Source organism: Typopeltis vanoorti, chromosome 10 (assembly GCF_054136105.1).
Source record: "Typopeltis vanoorti isolate ZY-2024b chromosome 10, IOZ_Tvanoo_1.0, whole genome shotgun sequence".
Lineage (NCBI taxonomy): Eukaryota > Metazoa > Arthropoda > Arachnida > Uropygi > Thelyphonidae > Typopeltis > Typopeltis vanoorti.
In genome coordinates this window covers 40,474,644-40,496,152 of record NC_143558.1, presented here as the reverse complement: position 1 = coordinate 40,496,152, position 21,509 = coordinate 40,474,644, and the positions used below count along the sequence as shown (strand labels likewise).

Here is a 21,509-nt window from a genome sequence, read left to right as displayed (position 1 = left end):
GGGACTAAAGATAGTATTCTCCGAAGTTGATCATAATTTGCAGCTTTGTAGTTCATGGGAACATGAGTATAATTAGATACTTCCCACGAAAGCACAGCATGATCACTGTCACCAATTGGTGGTATAGTCATATTCTTAACAGAGATACCTTCTAATGCTATGAGCAAATCTAACACTCTTTGATCTCTAGTTCCTTCTTTCACATTCTTCCTGAGAAAGTTGTCTTGTAACAATTCAATAAATTCCTCTTCTTTCTTATCATGAGATTTTTCTTCTACCCAATCAGTGTTTGGATAATTAAAGTCACCCATAATGATCACTCTTTTAGTATCCCAATGCTAAATTGGTGATGCAGTTCTTCGTTCCTGCATCTGAGCTGCCAGGTCTGTAGTAACACCCCACCATATATTTCATTTTTCATTTTAAAAATTTTATGGAATTTACAACTGTGTTTAAAAAAAAAAAAAAAAAAAAAAAAAAAACTTTTTTATTATCCTGACGTTTTGATCTTCACATCAAGATCATCATCTGGAGCGTACATAAGTATACAGAACAAGCTGAGTTACATCATTAACTGTAAGCTAGAGAAACAATGATTTGATCACGTTATTCTACTGGCATGACCTCTGGTGAATAAAAAAAAAAAATTAAATTAAAATAAAATAAAACTTTTTTTACATCAAGCTAAATTCTATTTTTACAATGACAGGAATAAACATTCTTTTAGATGGTTTTCTTTCAGAAAACCATCTAAAAGATGGAACATTACATGGAACATTTTGAGCAACTTGCCCTAGATTCCTCCCCTCTAAAACCCAACGTCTGGCTTAGATACGTTGATGATGTTTTCGCGATCTGGTCCCATGGCTACCAGACATTAGACACATTCTTTAGCCACCTAAACAAACAACACAAACGCATACAGTTCACAATTGAAATTGAAAAACAACACACTTCCGTTTCTAGATATACTTGTCACACGTCTTCCCTCGGACAATCTTTCCTTCACTGTTTACCGAAAACCGACACATACGGGACAATATATACACATAAACTCCTACCACCACCCAACACAAAAACTAGGTGTCATCAACACGCTAAAAAACAGAGCTCAGACGATTTGTTCCAGTGAACAGGCACTGAAAGACGAGTTTAAAATTATCAGTAATAACCTACAAAAAAACGGATACAGTCAAAATACTATAAACAAAATTCTCTACAAAACCACAATAAAAAACAAAGACAAACCAGACTACAGTAAAACTATAACCATTCCCTACATTAAAGGAATATCAGACAAAATAAACAGAGTACTACAAAAGTACAACCTCAAAGCCACCTTTAAACCTCCTGCAAAATTAAAAAACTTATTCAACTCATCCAAAGACCCACTCCCTCCACTAGCTCACTCTGGAGTATACCGAATTTACTGTACTTGCAATATACCATATATAGGAGAAACAGGACGCACTATTCCTATTAGACAAAAAGAACATAAACGACACATTAAATATAATAATTATGGTGAAGCTGGCCTTTCTGATCATGGCCTGAATACCTTACACAGAATTGACTGGAAAACCACCAGCTGTCTACATCACACTAGAACATGGTATGAACGGAAATTCAAGGAAGCCTGCGAGATTATCAGCAACCACCCCAATCTGAACAACAGTGATGGTTTAAAAATCCCAAACATATGGAAGGCATATATTCGACCTTCCTCACCAAGAACAACTATTAACAGGACTGTAGAAAATCCAGTATTGTAAATCAAAAATAGGAATTGTAATACTAAAAATAGGACACCAATTGTTTCTGAAAGAAAACCATCTAAAAGAATGTTTATTCCTGTCATTGTAAAAATAGAATTTAGCTTGATGTAAAAAAAGTTTTATTTTATTTAAATTTTTTTTGTTTTATTTTTCTACCAGAGATCATGCCAGTAGAATAACATGTGATCAAATCATTGTTTCTCTAGCTTACAGTTAATGATGTAACTGAGCTTGTTCTGTATACTTATGTACACTCCAGATGATGATCTTGATGTGAAGATCGAAATGTCGGGATAATAAAAAAGTTTTTTTTTAACACGGTTGTAAATTCCATAAAATTTTTAAAATGAATGCTGATCACCATGTAACCCTAAAAGAAAGGATGTATTTCATTATGATTTTTAGTGGTAGGATCTCTACTGAGAACTTCATATACAGACCTGTCAGATAATAGATTTTTTTTTTTTGTTAGCCTCCACTTAACACCATCCTCAAACTCGCCACTACATAGGATATTGTTACCATCATTGTTTTTCCTGCATTTCTACCCTAACTGGACTTAAGTCATCTGATATCATTAGTAGTACTCTCTGTATTCTCCTATCTCTTCTGTCATTCCTAAAAATAGTATGTCCATTATGCTTGATCCCAGTTACCATTATCTGATAGTCATGTTTCACTAATGCCAGCAATCTTAGGTCACATTGTATTCAATAAAGCAATGAACTCAACCCCTTTGTTTCTGATGCTTCCTGGCATTTGTGTATAGACCTAACAAATTACCATCTAGCCTATTGATGCCTTATAATTAGATATGCAGTCTGTTTGACCTTGTTGTAAAACTTTTCTTTTTTTCCACCCCTTTGCCAGATACATAACCATGTTCGAAGTTATTCATATCTTTATCACACTTGCATACTGTAACTGAACTTACATTTTTCCCATTCCTCCCTTGATGATCTAATATCCCTGACTCTCTCTGCATTAGGATTCATACCAATAAGTAATTTTTCCAGGCTCCTAATGCCAAATGAATTCAAGTGCAGGCTGTCCCTCTTATACAAGTCTTTTCTGTCATAAAACACACTCTACAGATCTTAAAACTTGCATCCATTTCTTCTATACAGCCTGTGCATAGAATCATTTTCTATTATTACCCTCCTTCTTACTTGGTGCTGTTGTATCTGCCTTATAATTCCACATAAATCTTCTGCCTTAATACCCCCACATGCCTATTCATCCTCCTAGTTAGGACTACATGGTTACTCTTACCAGCTGGAGGAAACTGTTGACATCTCATTCACAATCAGATCTTCTAATCAAATCAAAACTTTTGATCCTTGTGTTCTCTCCACCACATGCTGCCTAAGACTTGTCCCTCAAGAAATTCAAAAAATTCAGTTTCCTTATTACTGCATGATGTTTCCACTCCCCAGTTTATATCACTATAATTGAAGTCCCACCTAATAATCATTTGCTTCGCATTTGCCAAATTAATTTTCCTAAACATTTCCTGCTCATCACCATCTATTCCCTGGTCTATAGCAACATCCCACTAAATATCTTGTCTTATAAACATCTGTCTCATGCCATATACTTTCAAAGCCATTAGTGTTGTTCCCACTGTTATTCTCCACCTTGAGCAGGCACATTTCATCTGTTATGAGTAACACTTCACCACATTCACCTTCCCTATCCTACTGAAATATGCTATATCCTTCGATTTCTTTCCTTGTTAGAATGTCCTCCTCAGTTAAGATTTTGTTATTGATTTTTAACAGGACAGGTTTGATGTAGACTAATAAAAATGCTAGCAGCAATCCAACATATAAATGAAGTCTATACATGAAGCTCATAGAAATAGCTTCATGTATAGACTCTTTCAGCAATAGATATTCAGCATGGTTCAAGAAAATGTTTTTGTAATATTGTACTAAACTTTTGGTTTTTAGGATTAGGTAACCCCCCCCTTCCCAAAAGTGACTTCGTTAATCAATTTTCAGCCATTCAACATTCAAGTTTTTGAAATAGCTTAAGTTATATTAGCATCAAGAGTTTATTATATTATAAATAAACTAGTGTTAAATTTGCTTGTTGTAGTTATCTTTTTAGTTTGCTGTTTTAAGGATACTCGTGGCATAAGCCTGAATGGTATATGCACGTAAACACAAGAAAGATATTTAATTAACCAAATATTTCGGTCTGGAAATAGCAGACCACCCTCAGTGGTATTACAAGAACAGTTTAAAAAAAAAAAATACAAGCTAGAATACTAATAGATCATTAAAAATAGAACACGCCGCATGATGTTATATCACTAAGTATGAAACGGAATATTTTGAAGTAGAGACATGATTGAAAAAAAAAAAAAAAAAGAATTAATGAGTAATCTTGATTAGACTTTCCCAGATTTTTGATATAGATATACAGTCATTACGATTTAGGTTGGGACGATGGAGCAAGGCCTCCACGCTTTCCTTGGAACAAACGTTCAAACCTATAACAGGATCTATGTAAGAGGCGAGTCCTGGACCAAAAGATGCTGTGGTAGTTTGGAAAAACTTTTTAAAACTCATTTTGCAAGCCCTCCTAGATTTTATGGTCTTCCAAAAATACATAAGATTGACTATCCTCTTTGTCCAATAGTAGATTGTATTGATTCGCCTACTTACCGTATAGCCAAATATGTAGCTAAATTATTGAAATCTTACATTGGCAACTCTAATTCTTTTTTAAAAAACTCCTCAGATTTCTTAGAAAAATTAAAAAATGTCTCATTACAACCTACAGATCTTATGGTTAGCTTTGATATAGAATCTTTATATACCAATGTACCTCTCAAGGAAACCTTAAAATTACTTGCTGACATCTTTCCTGAAGACATTATAAAACCATTCGATTTCATAATACATTCCGGATATTTTGTATGTCAAAATAAATTTTACAGCCAAGTAGAAGGAACGGCCATGGGAAGTCCTCTTTCTCCTGCTTTAGCCAACTTTTATTTAGAACATTTAGAAAAAGTCCTCTTCTCATCTATTTTCCCTTCAACCATCCTTTTGGGTAAGATATATAGATGACATCTTTACTGTATGGACGCACAACAAAGACTCCTTACCTTCTTTTTTAAACAGTATTAATTCCTTGCATCATCGTATAAAGTTTACTATGGAAATAGAAGAAAACAACCAGTTATCTTTTTTAGAGACATTCTCCTCATCCGATCACCTTCAAATATTCTTACAACTACAGTATACAGGAAACCAACGTTCACAGGTCGTTATATTCTTAAAGAATCAGCCCATCATCCATGTCAAAAAACAGGAATTATAAAATGCCTCATCAGAAGAGCCAAAACTAATTGTTCTTCTTTTGATTATCTACAGAAAGAACTTTCTACTATCCAACAATACATGAAACTCAATGGCTTTTCTGAAAAAAGTATCAACATCTCAATTCTTATAATCCTCCACAAAACAACAAAGTTTCAATACGTCAAGTGCCTATTCCTTATATCTCCGGTATTTCAGAACCTATCACAAGAATTTTAAAGGAATATGATTTAACAGCTACGTATTCACTTATTAACAAATTGTCTTCTCATTTTCCTTCTCCTAAAGACAAATCTTCTTCTTCTTCTGCAGCTTCTCCCACTTAAGTGGGGTCACTGTTTGTTATGAGTCTCCTCCACGCCTTCCTGTCTTGGGCTGTCACCACATCCAAGTTCTTCATCTTCGAGTCCTCTTCTACCACAGCTTAATCTTGCACAGCTCAAGATTACTTTTGAATTATGTTTCCACCAATCTTGTACACTTTCCAGTCCATCCGAAATCCTCTCTAACACTCTCTCCCTAAAACGATTCCTCACACTCTCATCTTTTAGGCGAAACCACTTAATTGTCTTCATCCCATGGCAACCAGAAGTTCTTATCTTCGATCTTATTTTAAAGTCTGTGCACAGCAATCGGTGTTGTTGTGCTACTTGATCTGTTGGAATTACTTTACAATTTGTCACAACCTTAAGATGTTTTCTTCTAGTCAAAATGTAGTCAATTTGTGAGCTGTTGTTACCACTTCTAAATGTTATCAAATGTTCTTCCCTCGTGAAGAAAAACGAGTTCACAATTGCCAGATCAAATGTTACTGCAAAGTCCACAACCCTCTCTCCTTCCTGGTTCATCATTCCCACTCCATGGCCACCATGCACCCTTTCACAGTCTCTATTCTGTCTTCCTATGTGCCCGTTCAAGTCTCCTCCGACAATCACTATCTAATTTTCTTCCAATTCCCTCATTTCTTCATCTAACACGTTCCAGAACGCATCTTTTTCCTCTGCTGTACAACCAACTTGCGGGGCATATACACATAATATGACCACCCGCTCTTCTCCAAGACCCAATTTCATTCGCATGATCCTGTCGTTCCTTCTACCCACGTCCAGTACTTCACCCTTCATTCTGCCACACACCACAATTCCTACACCATTTCTTCCCTCGTTATTCGCTCCAGAGTAGAACAATTTATATCCATCTCCCAGTTCCTTTGCCTTTCCCCCTTTCCACCTTGTCTCCTGCACACATAAAATGTCCAACTTCCTCTTCCTCATCATGTCTGCCACCTCTCTTCCCCTTCCAGTCATGCTTCCAACATTCAGTGTTCCCACTCGCAACATCCTCTCCACCTGCTGGGCTCGCTTCTTTAACCGCACCCGCCCTTGATGCGGTAGCCCTCGTCCACTTCTCACAGCTGTAGGGCGATGTGGCTGCGCGTCGCTTAAGGGGTACGCCCTAGCCCTTATATCATTTTCTCTTCGACTCATAATCATAGTTTGAGTTGGCACTGAAGTTTTCCGACCGGATTCCCTTCCTGACATCAACCCTCGCATTTATCCGGGCTTGGGACCGGCACCTATTGAGGCTAACTTGCCTCCTTCGGTGGCTGCATAAGACGAAATGACTTAGCAAGATAGAAAAGACTCACCCCTAGCCCTCGAATACTCTAATAGCATCAGGGGGAGGAGCAAGGAGAGGAGAAAGAAGCAAAGAAAGAAGAGGAGGGACCAGTCTACAGAATAATATAACAGATATATATTACATGAAGTAAGGCATGGTCCAGCATCAGGTACCTCGGGTTTGCCATGCCCGTACTCACTAAAGTGAGCCCTTCTCCTAAAGACAAATGCTCAACTTTATCTCTTCCTGGAGTTTATCAAATTCCTTGCAACTGTGATCTCTCCTATTTTGGACAGACTGGACGTTCTCTTGAAAAAAGAATCCAATAACATCAATCCTCCATTCGTCACAACAAACCTGAAAAGTCTGGATTCACTCAACACTGGATTGAAACTGACCACAGCATCTTTTGGTCCAGGACTCGCCTCTTATATAGCTCCCGTTATAGGTTCGAACGTTTGTTCAAGGAAAGCGTGGAGGCCTTGCTCCATCGTCCCAACCTGAATCGTAATGATTGTATATCTATATCAAAAATCTGGGAAAGTCTAATGAAGATTACTCATTAATTTTTTTTTTTTTTTTTTCAGTGGTATTACAAGAAGGGTTTTTAAAACTGTTCTTGTAATACCCTGAGAATGGTCTGCTATTTCCAGACCGAAATATTTGGTTAATTAAATATCCTTCTTGTGTTTACGTGCATATATCATTCAGTTATCTTTTTAATTACTCAAATGTTTCTGGCATGCTGGTAATATTTTGCAGATTGAGTTATAACTGTTTGTAGAGATTAAGCTTTATATTTGTATGGCTATCAACAAATTTTTTATTTTATGCAGCAATTTATTTTGTTGTCATTAAACAGATTGCAATTACTTCTTCTTTGTCTTCACCATTATCCCATTTCACTTGGGGTTGGCTCTCTTACTCCGTAATTGTTTATCTCCAACTGAGCAGTTGGAGGTCTTTTTGTATAAGAGGTATCCACGTTAATATTTGAGCTGTTTTAGCCATTTTTGCAGTATGCCTTCTGAATTTCAACTCCCTGTCCTCCAACCCCCCCCCCAAACTCTGACTTCATGTTTCTGGAGTATAGTCCCATCAATATGGTATACAGATGGTAATCTTTTCCAAAAGGCATAACCTTATACTTTGCCACATTAAATTGGCATCCATTCCTTTTTTGCCTGTATACTGCCAGTCTGTTTAAATCATCGTCAACATATTGACGTTCCATATTACAATCGACATCCTTATTGACTGTTGTTCTATCTAATTTTGCATCATCTTCAACCAACTGTATATTTGCCCTCAGATCATTTCTTATATTATTAATCAACAAATTAAATAGTAGTGGCCCAAGTACAGAACCCTGCGGCATGCCACTATTCATAGGCCTTGTACAGGACTGTGCACCTGTATAGACTATTATCTGGTATCTCTCTTACAACCAATCTCTTATCCACATCATCAGCTTTATGTTCATACCCATTTGATGTAATTTATGTATCAGGATTGCATGCAGTATCCTATCAAATGTCTTTGCAAAGTCCAGTTGTATGACCATGTCCATTACCTTTATTCAGGTCAGCTGTCATCCTATTATAGAAAGTAAGTTACTGAAGCATGACCTACTTTTCACAAAGCCATGCAGTCCTTCCCCCATACAATATCCCATTCCTAATCCACCCATTCCTTGAATTTTTGTCTTTAACCAACTTCTCCAATACTTTGACCATCACCCTGGAATGCTAATTGGTTTATAATTAGCTACATCAGTCTTAGAACCACCTTTATGCAATGGAACTATTTCTACTTCCTTCCATTACCTTGGGACATTTCCTGAGCTGAGACTCAGGTTAAATAATCTAGTCACAGGGACTACTAATTCCCTAGCACATTCTCATTACACGAGCAGATATCCTGTCCAAACCCATAGCTGTATTGACACCCAGATTCTGTATTATCCTATGTACCTTGACTTTCTCTATCTTTACTTCCACATTAATCCTTGTTGCATCTATTACTGTAATATCATCTCCTTGATAATGCACTCTTGCAAAACGATTATTCAATAATTCAACTACTTTGTCTGTTTCAGTCACCTCCCTACCATCCGCATTTTTCACAACCATTCTACTTTGGTAATTCTTTCTTTTGGCTGCAACATACTGAAACAATTCTTTAACATTACTCTTTGCTCATTTGGCTAATCTCTTATACTCCAATTTTGTCTTCCTTACCTTACCAGTCACTTTTCTTGCATGTCCTTTATACTGCTCATGGGCTTGGTGGTCACCTATATCTCTGAATCTCCTCCACATGCTTCTCTTTCTTTTTTAACTCCTGCTTAATGCTATAACTCATCCATTTACTTCTAGTTTACTAATCCTCTTAACTCTTGTATGCAGTCAGCTATTTGTTTCTTCAAACATCCCTTACCACTTCCCACGCATCTTTTTTTCCCTGAAGTATATCCTCCCATGATACCACTCCAGGTAATTTTCTGAGTTTCTTGTAGTTCCTAGTTTTGTAATTAGCCATCAGACCTTTACTGAAAATTCCACATGCTTAGCCACTTCTCAGGTCAAAACTGAATGATCGCTCTCTCACCGATTAGCAACAATATATCCATCTAGTTATACAGAAATCCTGAGATGTAATCACAAGGTCCAGCACTCTCGACTCCTTGCACCTTCCATTACATACTGCCTTAGATAATTATTCCTTAGAAGCTGCACAAATTTCATTTCCTAACACCCGTATGATCATTCCTCTTTCCAATCTATATTAATGTGACTCATAATAATTACCCTCTCTCTACAGGACAGGAATAGAGATGGAAGGGTGTGATGTGTTTTGTGAAGATAGAAAGGGTAAAAAAGGGAGGGGGGGGAGTGCTATTGATATGATAGAGAAAGAGTTATGTCCATACAAAATAAAGATGCAAGAGGGAAATAATGCCAGTGGTTTTGAGGTAGTATGGTATGAGATAGAGGTGAATAGAATGAAATACTTAGTCAGATGTTGTTATAGACCTAGTAAATGTATAATTAAAATACCAAGCAAATAAGAAAAGGGTGATAATTATGGGTGATTTTGATTATGACAATATAGACTGATCCATGCAGTTAGCCCAGTGGTTTTGCGCTTCACAACCATATGCATGAGGAAGGAGTGTCCTAGGCTCGATTCCTGTCGGCAATGTGATGAACTTAAGGATCTTTCTCAGCCATAGCCAAGTTAGTCGGTCTTGGACATGGACAGCAGGGTTTTTTCCACCAGTTTATCTGGGGTTTTTCATCCCACAAGCAGGCAAACTGGCCCTGTGAACATACATGGATTACAGTCATGAAAACTACCCTTAGGGGGATTCAGCAAGGACTGATGAACCAGCCGCATTAATTTCGTCATGAACCCCCTCATTAGGGGACTCTACCCATCCTAAAGGGATGAATGAGATTATTCAATCAATCAGCATAGATGGGGATGATGAGATAGCAACTGGAAGTAAAGCAAATGAGTTTCTTGAGTTTATGAGGGACAATTACCTCAGACAGTATGTAACAGAGGGCATGAGGATGGAGGGTGTTGGATTTGATCATCTCATCAGAGGATGTAATTATAATGAGGTGTCAAATCAACCTCCAGTTGGTGAGAGTGACCATGAAGTGATTACTTGGGTCGTTGCAAGCAGTGTGAGGACCTCTGTGAGAAAAGGATATGTGTGGAACTACAAGGCTGGTGATTATGAGGAGCTCAGGAGACGGCTTGCAGGTGCAGCATGGAATGTGGAGTTAGTTGGAAAAGAGATCAATGCAGTTTGGGAGATATTCAAGAACTATCTAGTAAAAGCAATGTCTAAATGTATTCCAAGGGTTAGAAGGTTAAATAAGGTAGATGTGAAATGTATGACATTATGGAGGCAGCATAAGAGAAGTGGTAATAACCAATTCCATGAGAATTACAAAGACCAGGCAAGCAGGGTGACTTGGTTGATAAGGGTAGCAAAAGTGAAGTATGAGAAGCAGTTAGCTAATGAAGCCAAAAATAATCCTACGGAGTTCTTTTGATATGTAGCCAGCAAAAAAAAAAAAAAAAGATTATGGAAGGATGACATTGATGGAGAAAGTGGTGTAAGGACAACTGTTGTGGAAGATATAGTGGAGATACTTAATGAACAGTTCATAAAGGTCTTTCATTCTTGTAATGTGACATCATGGAGAGTTTGAGAGCCATTGTTGAGGGGAGGAGAGACTGACTGTAAGTGAGTAAGATGTGTATATAGGGAATTTTGCAAACTTGATGTTAATAAGGCTGTGAGACTTGATAATATATCACCACGTATTCTGAAGGAATGTGCCAGGCAGATATATTAAAAAAATATATCTGCCTTGATATATTTTTTTAATATGAGTCTTGCACTGGGTTGAGTTCCAAAACAGTGGAAATAGGGAATGTTTGTGCTGCTTCATCAGGGAGGTGATAGAATTCAATCATCAGATTAAATATAGGCCTATCTGTGTGTCAGGTGTTATGGTTAAGTTGTTGGAGAAGCTGGTGAGAACTAGGATCCAGAATTGGGTTAAAAACAATGATATTATCTTTCATGGACAGCATGGATTTGCTAAAGGAAGGTTTTAGTAATCTACTTACTAAAACAGGGGTGCTTAAGGGTCAAAGATGTATAACTGAGAGGAGACCTCCACATAGCCTTTAAAGGAATGTTGAGAACCGACCAGGGCTTCTGACCTAATGTCCAATCCTCACCTTTTCGTGGTGCACCCTGTTGGGTATCTACCTGGATACTGAACAAATGAGGATGGACTGGCAATTTGGGATTTAGCCGACCAAATTGTATTCTTATTGGTTAAACCAAAATAAAAAATGTGGTACAACATGACAAAATTTCATGCTGGCTGGGGCATCGAACGGTTAAACAAGGCCCCCCCCCGTTGTTTTTGCCGGGGAACCAGGGTGAACAGCAAAAAGTCAGCTACTGGAACAAATCTGGAAACAAACCCCAACTCAACATCACCAGAGTTAAAGATCGGTACTATCAACATAAGAAGCCTGAATGGCAAAGAAATGGAGCTTATCTGAAGAATTATCTGGTACTTATCTGAAGAATTAGATAAGTACCAGATCGACATAATAGGGGTGACTGAAACAAAAAAAGACAAAAACTGGTGAGATCTTTCTGAGCAATAAATACAAAATGTTATATTCAGGCAATGACAATCAAGGAAAAGAAGGAGTAGCCATAGTATTCAACACAAAATATGAGGCTAATCTTCTTGAATGGGAGGCAGTCTCAAGTAGAGTGATGTGGGCAAATATGAGAATGGGGAACTGGACAATGAGACTTATTTGTGCCTATGGTCCCACAGAAGGTTCTACTAAGGTAGAAGTGGAGGAATTTTTTTGAGACTTTAGAAAAAGCAACAGACATAATGAAAAAGGAAAAGTTGGTCCTTGTTGGGGATCTGAATAGCAGAGTAGGAAATGATTGTGAGACATACAAAAATATTTTGGGAAAATTTGGAGAAAAGAGCCAAGCCAATAATAATGGCAAATACCTGTTGGATTTCTGCTCAGAACATGGACTGGTTATTACTAACACCATGTTCCAACATAAAAATGTGCACAAATTCACATGGAGAGAAGAGGCAAGGAATAAGAAAAGTCTCATTGACTATGTTATTGTTGATAGTGATGTTTTCTCCCTGGTGCAGGACAACAGAATGTACAGAGGATTTGAAATTGGAAGTGATCACTATTTAGTCTTGAGCAGGATAAAATTGAATTTCATATTGAAAAGAATAACATGTAAGAAAGTTTTAAAGCGAATAAAAGTTGAGCAGCTCTCAGATGTGAACTGTAGACTAACATACACAAAGATTATTGAAGAAAAAATGAAAGAGTTTGAGAACAGGAACCAAACCTTGGAGATTCAGTGGCAAGCCTTGAAGAAAACCCTGATTGATTCAGTCAGAGAGGCATGTGGTGAGGTTGTCTGCAAGGATAGAAAAATCAGGACTCCATGGTGGACACAGAAAGTTAAGAAGCAGTGAAAGAAAAGAAGAAAGCATATCAAAAATTCCTGGCAAATAAGTCAGATTGTGCTCTTAGAGAATACAGAGACAAATGTAAGAAAGCTAAACACTGTGTAAAACTAGCTAAACAAAAGTCATAGGAGGACTTTGGCAAGAACATAGAAAATGAATATCAAGAAGGTGGTAAGATATTCTGTGATGAATATCTTATGTGGTGAGGTTGTCTGCAAGGATAGAAAAATCAGGACTCCATGGTGGACACAGGAAGTTAAAGAAGCAGTGAAAGAAAGAAGAGAACATAGAAAATAAATATCAAGAAGGTGGTAAGATATTCTGGAGGTTGTTGAAGAAGCTTAGAAATCGAGGAAACAGTGCTGTAAAAGGAGTTAGAGATGATAAAGGTGACATGAACACAGGAGAAAAAGATACCCTTGAAGTATGGAGTAATTACTTTGAAAAACTGCTAAATGAAACAAGCAGTGATACCCCAGTGGTAAAAAACACTCAACAGGCATACAGTCAGGAATACATATCCATACTTGAAGTAGAAAAAGCCATCAAAGGCTTGAAATGTGAAAGGCAGCAGGAGTAGATGATATTCAACCAGCAATTCGGAAGTATGGTGGTATAAAAGTCTTACAGTGGCTGCACTGCATAGTTCAGAAATCCTGGACAGATGGACAAATTTCCGATGATTGGATTAGAGCTCTAATAGTTAAATAAAACTGAATGTGAGAATTACAGAGGTATTTCCTACTGAGTGTTCCTGGCAAGATCTATGCAAGTATACTTGAGAAACGGTTGAGAAGAATTGTGGAAGAAAAGCTTGGTGAAGAACAAGCTGGATTCAGGCCAAATAAAGGCTGTCAGTCTCAGATCTTCACTTTACGACAAATAGTCGAGAAAGCATGGGAATATAACAAAGATCTGTATTTAAGTTTTGTCTATCTGGCATATGACAAGGTGCCAAGAGAGAAGCTATTCAATACACTACAGTTATATGGTGTCAATGGGGCATTATATCAAGCAATACTTAGTCTGTATTTGAGTTGTAAGTTGGCAGTTAGAATTGAAGTATGTACAGGAAGATGGTTTAATGTTAAATCTGGTGTGAGACAAGGATGTACCCCCACCCCCTCTGTTATTCATTATCCATATGGATCACATTATGAAGGAAAATGATATTAAACATGATGTCAGAATTGGAGATGTTAATGTCAGCTCTTTGCTTTATGCGGAAGATGTTATACTTCTAAATAAATCCGATACAATTTTGCAAGATTCCCTGACTAAATTGAATAATTGTTGTAATAGATATGGTATGAAGATCAGCATTAAAAAGACAAAGACAATGAAAATAGGTAGAATTGTTGAAAATGTCAACTGTGTTGTGAACCGGGAACCTGTGGAACACGTAAAACATTTCAGCTACTTAGGCACGATTTTTAGTGAAGATGGTAAATTAAATATGGAAATAGACAACAGAATCAGCAAAGCTGGTATAGTGGGAAGTCAATTGAATAAATTCATATGGAATAAGAGAGAAATTAGTCAGAACACTAAATTAGCTGTATACAAGACGGTGTTCAAACCAGTTTTAACTTATGGATCTGAGAGCTGGGTCAGAAGTAAAACACTTGACCAAAGACTGGAGACTGCAGATATGAGAGTCCTGAAAAAGATTAGAGGCATGAACTGATGGCATCAATGGCAATATCATATTAAAAAATTAGGATATTAGGAAAGAACTTGACATTGTCGGCTTCCAGGAATGCGTTAGCAGAGCTAATCTCAGGTGGTATGGTCACTTAAAGAAAATGGGTGAAGAAAGATTAGCAAAACAAGTGTTCTCTGCCTGGTTGGCAGCAAAACGACCCAGAGGAAACCAAGATATAGGTGGATTGATACGGTACAAAGTGCCTTAGACGATAGAAATATAAGAGCTAATAATGTTGGAGTCTTGACAAGCAACCGACTGATTTGGAGGAAAATTGTAGATAGGAAGTTAGTAATGATGTAAATTTTTCATGTAGTACAATGATATCCTGTACACCCCCCTTGAGGGTACATGTCAGGAATTTGATGATGATGACTTACTAAAACATGACCTCTGTGAGAAACATGAACTCTGTAAAACCTCTGTTAAACAGAGGTTTTACAGATGAGAGAGTGATACCCAGTAGTATACTTAGTTTTTGCAACAGCTTTTGATAGAATATGGCATAATAAGTTGATAGTCAAACTAGAGTGGATGGGGTTGGATATTAGATTAGTGCATTGGATTCGACTGACTATCTGATAGGTATCAGCATGTTGTGTATGGGGGGGCAATATCCTGGAATTAGGGAAGTCACTTGTGGTGTGCCTCAGGGGTTTGTTTTAGGACCATTGCTGTTTAACCTGTATATTAATGATATTTGCAAAGATTTGGATGAATATTCAGTTGTTTGCAGATGATGCAAAGTTGGGTGAACTATGAAGAGTAGAGTAAATGTTGTAGTCTTACAAGAAGACTTGAATAGATTGAGTGAATGGATACAGGAATGGGGATGTCAGTTGAATGTTTCAAAATTTAAGGTTTTAAAATTTTTTAAATAAAATTTTTTAATTAAAAGTTTAAAATTTAAAAACAAACAAAAATTTGAGATATAAAATTTACACTTGGTTGGGATATATTGTTGGAGATGGGAAGAAATAAGAGATCTTAGGTAATAGTGGATAAGGATCTGAAATTTAGGGGACACATTGCCAAAATTGTGAGGACAATACAAAGAATTCTGGAAATGATGCAGAGGACACTGACTTGTAGAAGTAAGGAAATTTTGTTCCATTGTATAAGGCTTTGATTAGACCACACATGGACTTCTGTGCACAGATTTGGTCACCTAGTTTTCAAAAGGATGAAGGGATGTTGGAAAGGGTCCACAGACAACTTACTCAGGTAGTTTCTGATCTCTGGAATGTCGAATATGAGAAAAGTTTGAGAGGATGGAATTTACAGAGTCTAGCGCATAGGAGGAAGAGGGGTGATATGATAGAGACCTACAAGTTAGTAAGGGATTGTTATAGGATCAATGTTGGAGAGGTTTTACAGCAAATGGTGGGAGAACCAGAGGTCATCTCTGGAAGCTGTATAAAGATGGTGTGAGTAGGCAGGGATGAGAAGCATGTTTTTTGCACGCAGAGTTATGAATGATTGGAATGCCTTGCCTGAGTGGGTGTTGTCTGCAGAGAATTTGAGTGTGTTTAAGGTGCAGTGTGATGAGCTGTATGACAAAAGGACCTCCTAGATGAGTCTCTGATTCCATGGGATCTTGGGATAATAATAATGATTATTATTATTGAATTTATTTTTCGACACCTATTGCCCACATCATCTTTTGCATTCCCTTGCCTATAGCGGCAGCCAACCAAATATTTTGTTGTGTTAATTTTTACCTCAAACCAGACACTCAAAAGCACTGCTTTCTATTTTATTGATTTCCTGTTATACTAGCACTCTTTTTGGCTGTAACCCATCCTGTTTGCTCTATCCCTCTAAAATATTATAACTATCACTTTCCTTGCCTATAATTACATCATCTTTAGTAGGCCATATCACTAATACCAATAACTTTTGACCAATAGGAACTAACCAGTGCTAAAAGCTCCTCCTTATTGTTCCTAATACTTCTGGCAATATTTACTAAATTTTTTACTAAATAATTTAAGGAAATTACAACGTCAACTAGGATATACATTAAAATCAATTTTCATATACTTCAATATTTCGGAAACGTAACGTTGCCATTTTCAGGAACTTAAGAATAGGACTCGTGCACGCAGGCACAACAAACAGTAAGTGAGGAAGAAGCAGGAAGCTATTATTTCTACTAAAGTCCTGATGGTGCCCCCTAGCGGGCAATGTTGGTATTCTTGTGCAATTGGGCTGAAGGTCTTCTGATGTAGGTTTCCCAAATTTGAGGCAGTCTCATGCAGCCAAATTTGTTGGGATTGTTGGTGAATGTATCTGCCTGTATGGGTGGGTTTTCTATAGAATGAGAAAACCAAGGTTCCATCAGGCTGGCGGGTGACTAGTGTGTCTAAGAAAGGAAGGCAGTTGTTTTTTTTTCTTCTTCCAGGGTGAATTTGATTCTGGGGTGTTGGTTGTTTAAGTGTGTTAGGAAGGAGAGGAATGCATCAGAGCCATGTGGCCAAATAGCGAACACATCATCAACATAGCGAAGCCAAATGGTTGGTTTTTGTGGGGCAGAGTTTAAGGCTTTCTCTTCAAAAGTCTCCGTATAAAAGTTGGCCAAGGGTGGGGAGATTGGAGAACCCATGGCTGTCACCTCTATTTGTTTGTAGAATTATCCTTGCCAAACAAAATAGCCTGAGTTCATTGTGAACTGAAATAGGGCTGTGATATCAGGAGGAAATTTAGCTTGGATTAACTCTAAGGATTCTTTGAGTGGGACATTTGTGAATAAGGAGGAGACATCGAAACTGACCATTATGTCAGTATGTTTGAGTGTAAGGTTTTCTATGATGGCTTTGAAGTAGGCTGAGTTCTTTATGTGTGAAGGTGTGTTGCCAGTATAGTGTGAGAGAGCTTTGGCCAAATGTTTAGCTAGTTTGTATATGGGGAAATCAATGCCATCCACTATGAGACGTAATGGCACATTTTCTTCTGTATTTTTGGGAGTCCATAAATGCGGGGGGGGGGGGTATGGAGTTAAATGGTTTTAATTTGTTAGTGATTTCCACAGGCCAAGAAGTGACCTTCTTAAGTAGCCTGTGGAGTTTTCTAATTTGTGAGTTGGTGGGATTGTACTCGATAGGAAGGTAAGCAGGCCGATCTAACAATAGAGCTTTCAGCTTACCTGTGTAATCCTTTCAGCTTACCTGGGGTATGGAGTTAAATGGTTTTAATTTGTTAGTGATTTCCACAGGCCAAGAAGTGACCTTCTTAAGTAGCCTGTGGAGTTTTCTAATTTGTGAGTTGGTGGGATTGTACTCGATAGGAAGGTAAGCAGGCCGATCTAACAATAGAGCTTTCAGCTTACCTGTGTAATCCTTTTGGTTAAGCAATACTGTGGCATTCCCTTTATCAGCTTTGGTGATTATTATTTTCTTGTTTTTCTTTAATTCCAGTAGAAATTTTATTTCCTTACTGGGCATGTTGGCTTTTGGTGGTTTAGCTTTAGCCAGAACACAAGCCACATCCAGTCTAATATCGTTGGCGACGTGGTTTGGAAGGTGTGATATCCCGCGTTCAATTTGTATCATAATATCTTCAGCAGATATTCTTCTGGGCACAATGGCGAAGTTGTGGCCATGTGTGAAGGTGTCAAGTGCTTCAGGTTTCACCCTAAATGATGAAAGGTTGACTACCGTTTCGGTAGAAAGTTGTTTCGAGAGATCGAGTTCTAACAAATTAAAATCATTAACCCCCCCGTATTTATGGACTCCCAAAAATACAGAAGGAAAATGTGCCATTACGTCTCATAGTGGATGGCATTGATTTCCCCACATACAAACTAGCTAAACATTTGGCCAAAGCTCTCTCACACTATACTGGCAACACACCTTCACACATAAAGAACTCAGCCTACTTCAAAGCCATCATAGAAAACCTTGCACTCAAACATACTGACATAATGGTCAGTTTCGATGTCTCCTCCTTATTTACAAATGTCCCACTCAAAGAATCCTTAGAGTTAATCCAAGCTAAATTTCCTCCCGATATCACAGCCCTATTTCAGTTCACAATGAACTCGGGCTATTTTGTTTGGCAAGGAAAATTCTACAACCAAATAGAGGGGAAAGCCATGGGTTCTCCACTCTCCCCACCCTTGGCCAACTTTTATATGGAGACTTTTGAAGAGAAAGCCTTAAACTCTGCCCTATTTGGCAAAATGGGGCAGAGTTTAAGTGCAAAAACCAACCATTTGGCTTCGGTATGTTGATGATGTGTTCACTATTTGGCCACATGGCTCCGATGCACTCCTCTCCTTCCTAACACACTTAAACAACCAATACCCCAGAATCAAATTCACCCTGGAAGAAGAAAAAAACAACTGCCTTCCTTTCTTAGACACACTAGTCACCCACCAGCCTGATGGAACCTTGGTTTTCTCAGTCTATAGAAAACCCACCCATACAGGCAGATGCATTCACCAACAATCCCACCACCACCACCCCTTCTTGCAACAATATGGAGTCATTAAGACACTACACAACTGGGCTAAACTTATCTGTTCAATGTTCAAATGACAATGCCCTAACCACAGAACTAAACCAAATTCTCAACACTTTCTCAGCCAATGGCTACCCCCACAAAAAAAATCCAAAAAATATTGAAACCAGTAAACCACAACACCCTTCCCCACCCCTCACAACAAGGATTACTCTAAATCCATCACCATATCCTATATCTGAGGCACCTCGGAAAAAATTACAAAAATCCTGAAAAAACATGACTTAACTTCTTGTTACAGACCATGTAAAAAATTGGCATCCCTTATCCGTTCTACTAAAGACCAAACCCCCCCCCCCCTAGACCTACCTGGTGTATACCAGGTCCTTTGCAGCTGTAAGCTGTCCTACTTTGGCCAAACAGGCAGGACAGCAAATATCAGAATTTTAGAACACAAGGACTACATCTGGTTTCACCAATACAGCCACTCTGGTCTTGCTGACCATGCGCTGGATACCTGCCATAGAATATGGTGTAAGAAAGCCACGATAATACACTGTAGTAAATGCAAATATGAAAGGCTTTTCATGGAATCAGCTTCTGCCCTAAGAAACAATCTAAGCCTCAACAAATTTGGCTGCATGAGACTGCCTCAAATTTGGGAAACCCACATCAGAAGACCTTCAGCCCAATCGCCCAGGAATACCAACATTGCCCACTAGGGGGCTCCATCAGAACTTTAGGAGAAATAATAGCTTCCTGCTTCTTCCTCACTTACTGTTTGTTGTGCCTGCGTTCATGTGTCTTGTTCTTAAGTTCCTGAAAATGGCAACGCGACGTTGCCGAAATATTGAAGTATATTAAAATTAATTTTAATGTATATCCTAGTTGACGTAATTTCCTTACATTATTTAGTAAAAAATGCATACCCAACGTGTAAGCCTTTCCACGAAAATTACTTTTGGCATTAGTATACAGAAATGATATAAATGTCATAGGTTTATATCATTTATGTATACTAATGTCAATCCCATTCTTATTTCCTACCTCAAAGACTAAAGTCTGCATTTTCTCACCACCCATTTTTACTTTATTTTTACTTGCATACACCCTCTCCTACTTACTTCCTAGCAACTCTAGTTTTCCCTGATTTTGCACATGTAAACTTGCTACAGTGAGCAGCATTGTTTCTAGACTCCTAATATTAAATCCATTTAAACGCAAACCATGTGCCTTCTCTCTCTCTCTCTCTGATCTCTTCATGTCTGAGGACTTGTGACCTTCCTTATGATGCTTTGCCATTTCTTCCTCCACTTTGCTTCTGTTATTGCTTGTTCTAGTTTAAGTTCAGTGATTCTTGATATTTGGTCAATCCACCTGTTGGGGGGGTGGGGGTTCCTCTTTTTCTTTTTCCACATGGTTTACCCTGGATGATTATTTTTTCTAGGCAGTTGCCTTCCCTTCTACATATGTGTCCAAAATATTGCACTGTTCTCTTGTCAATTAAGTTTATCAGTCTTGTGTGGATATTCAGTTCTTCTAGTTTATCCATGAAACTCATTCCACACATCCAGAAATTGCACTCCATTCGTTTATGCAATCTATGCATTGGGTTATTTGTAATGAATGTCCTTCTTCACAACTCACCTTTATCATATCGTGGCAACAGACTATCTTTACACTCTTACTCTTCTCTTTTGCCACAGTTAGTAACTCTTTCATGTCTTCCCTGATACCTTTCTCCTTTCAGATCATATGTACCTGTCAACTCTTTCACTTTGGACATTAATAGCATCACTATTGTTATTAATTTTTGTACCTGGAAAAAATGATTTCCTCATTCCTTCACAAAGCGCTCCTCTTATGGAATTGCCGTTTATTCAGTCTCTTAAGCTTACACTTTGTCCTGTGAAAAATTACACATAAGCAGTCTATTTCTCTCTTTCTCCCCTCCCCCCCTCTCATTATATCTAACTCTTCATTCTCTCCACCATCCATTCGTTTATTTTCACATACACTAGCATCCTTCCTTCTCTCATCCCCAACACTCACATATTGTTCTCACATCTTTGTCTTACATTCATACCTCCTTCAAACACTCTCACATTTTCTTGAAACTTTCTCTTTTTCTCTCTAACATTATACTTCTCCTGCTCACACTTTCATTTGGTTTTCTCATTCTCTTGACTCTCTCTCTCTCTCTCTCTCTCTTTCACATTTCCTCTTGAAGTTTTTATATTAGCTAATCTTATCTGAAGTGTCCTAATGTCTCTGTTCACTGTCTTGATCCAAGTCCTCAAATCTTCTATTTCCCCTCAAGTTCCTCTGTTGATGCCAACTGTTCTTGACTTCACCTGTTCCTTTATACATTTATTTGAGTCACAAAGAAGTCTTCTCTGAGGTCTTCCTCTTTTCCACCTACCTAAAGGTGGCAATTCTGCCTCATGTTTTTTGTTGTGACCCAATATGAGGCAAGGCCTGTACTCCTAAGCAAAGATCACATTCCTACCGAAGATGTGAAAGGCTATCAACTAATCCAGCATTGCTAAGA

The 21,509-nt window shown here is 38.0% G+C and overlaps 1 protein-coding gene across 2 annotated transcripts in view; it reads left to right on the top strand.

The window, feature by feature from the left end:
- Klc (kinesin light chain) overlaps positions 1–21,509 on the top strand; it is a 261,355-nt gene that overhangs the window by 34,428 nt on the left and 205,418 nt on the right. The window lies entirely within an intron of this gene.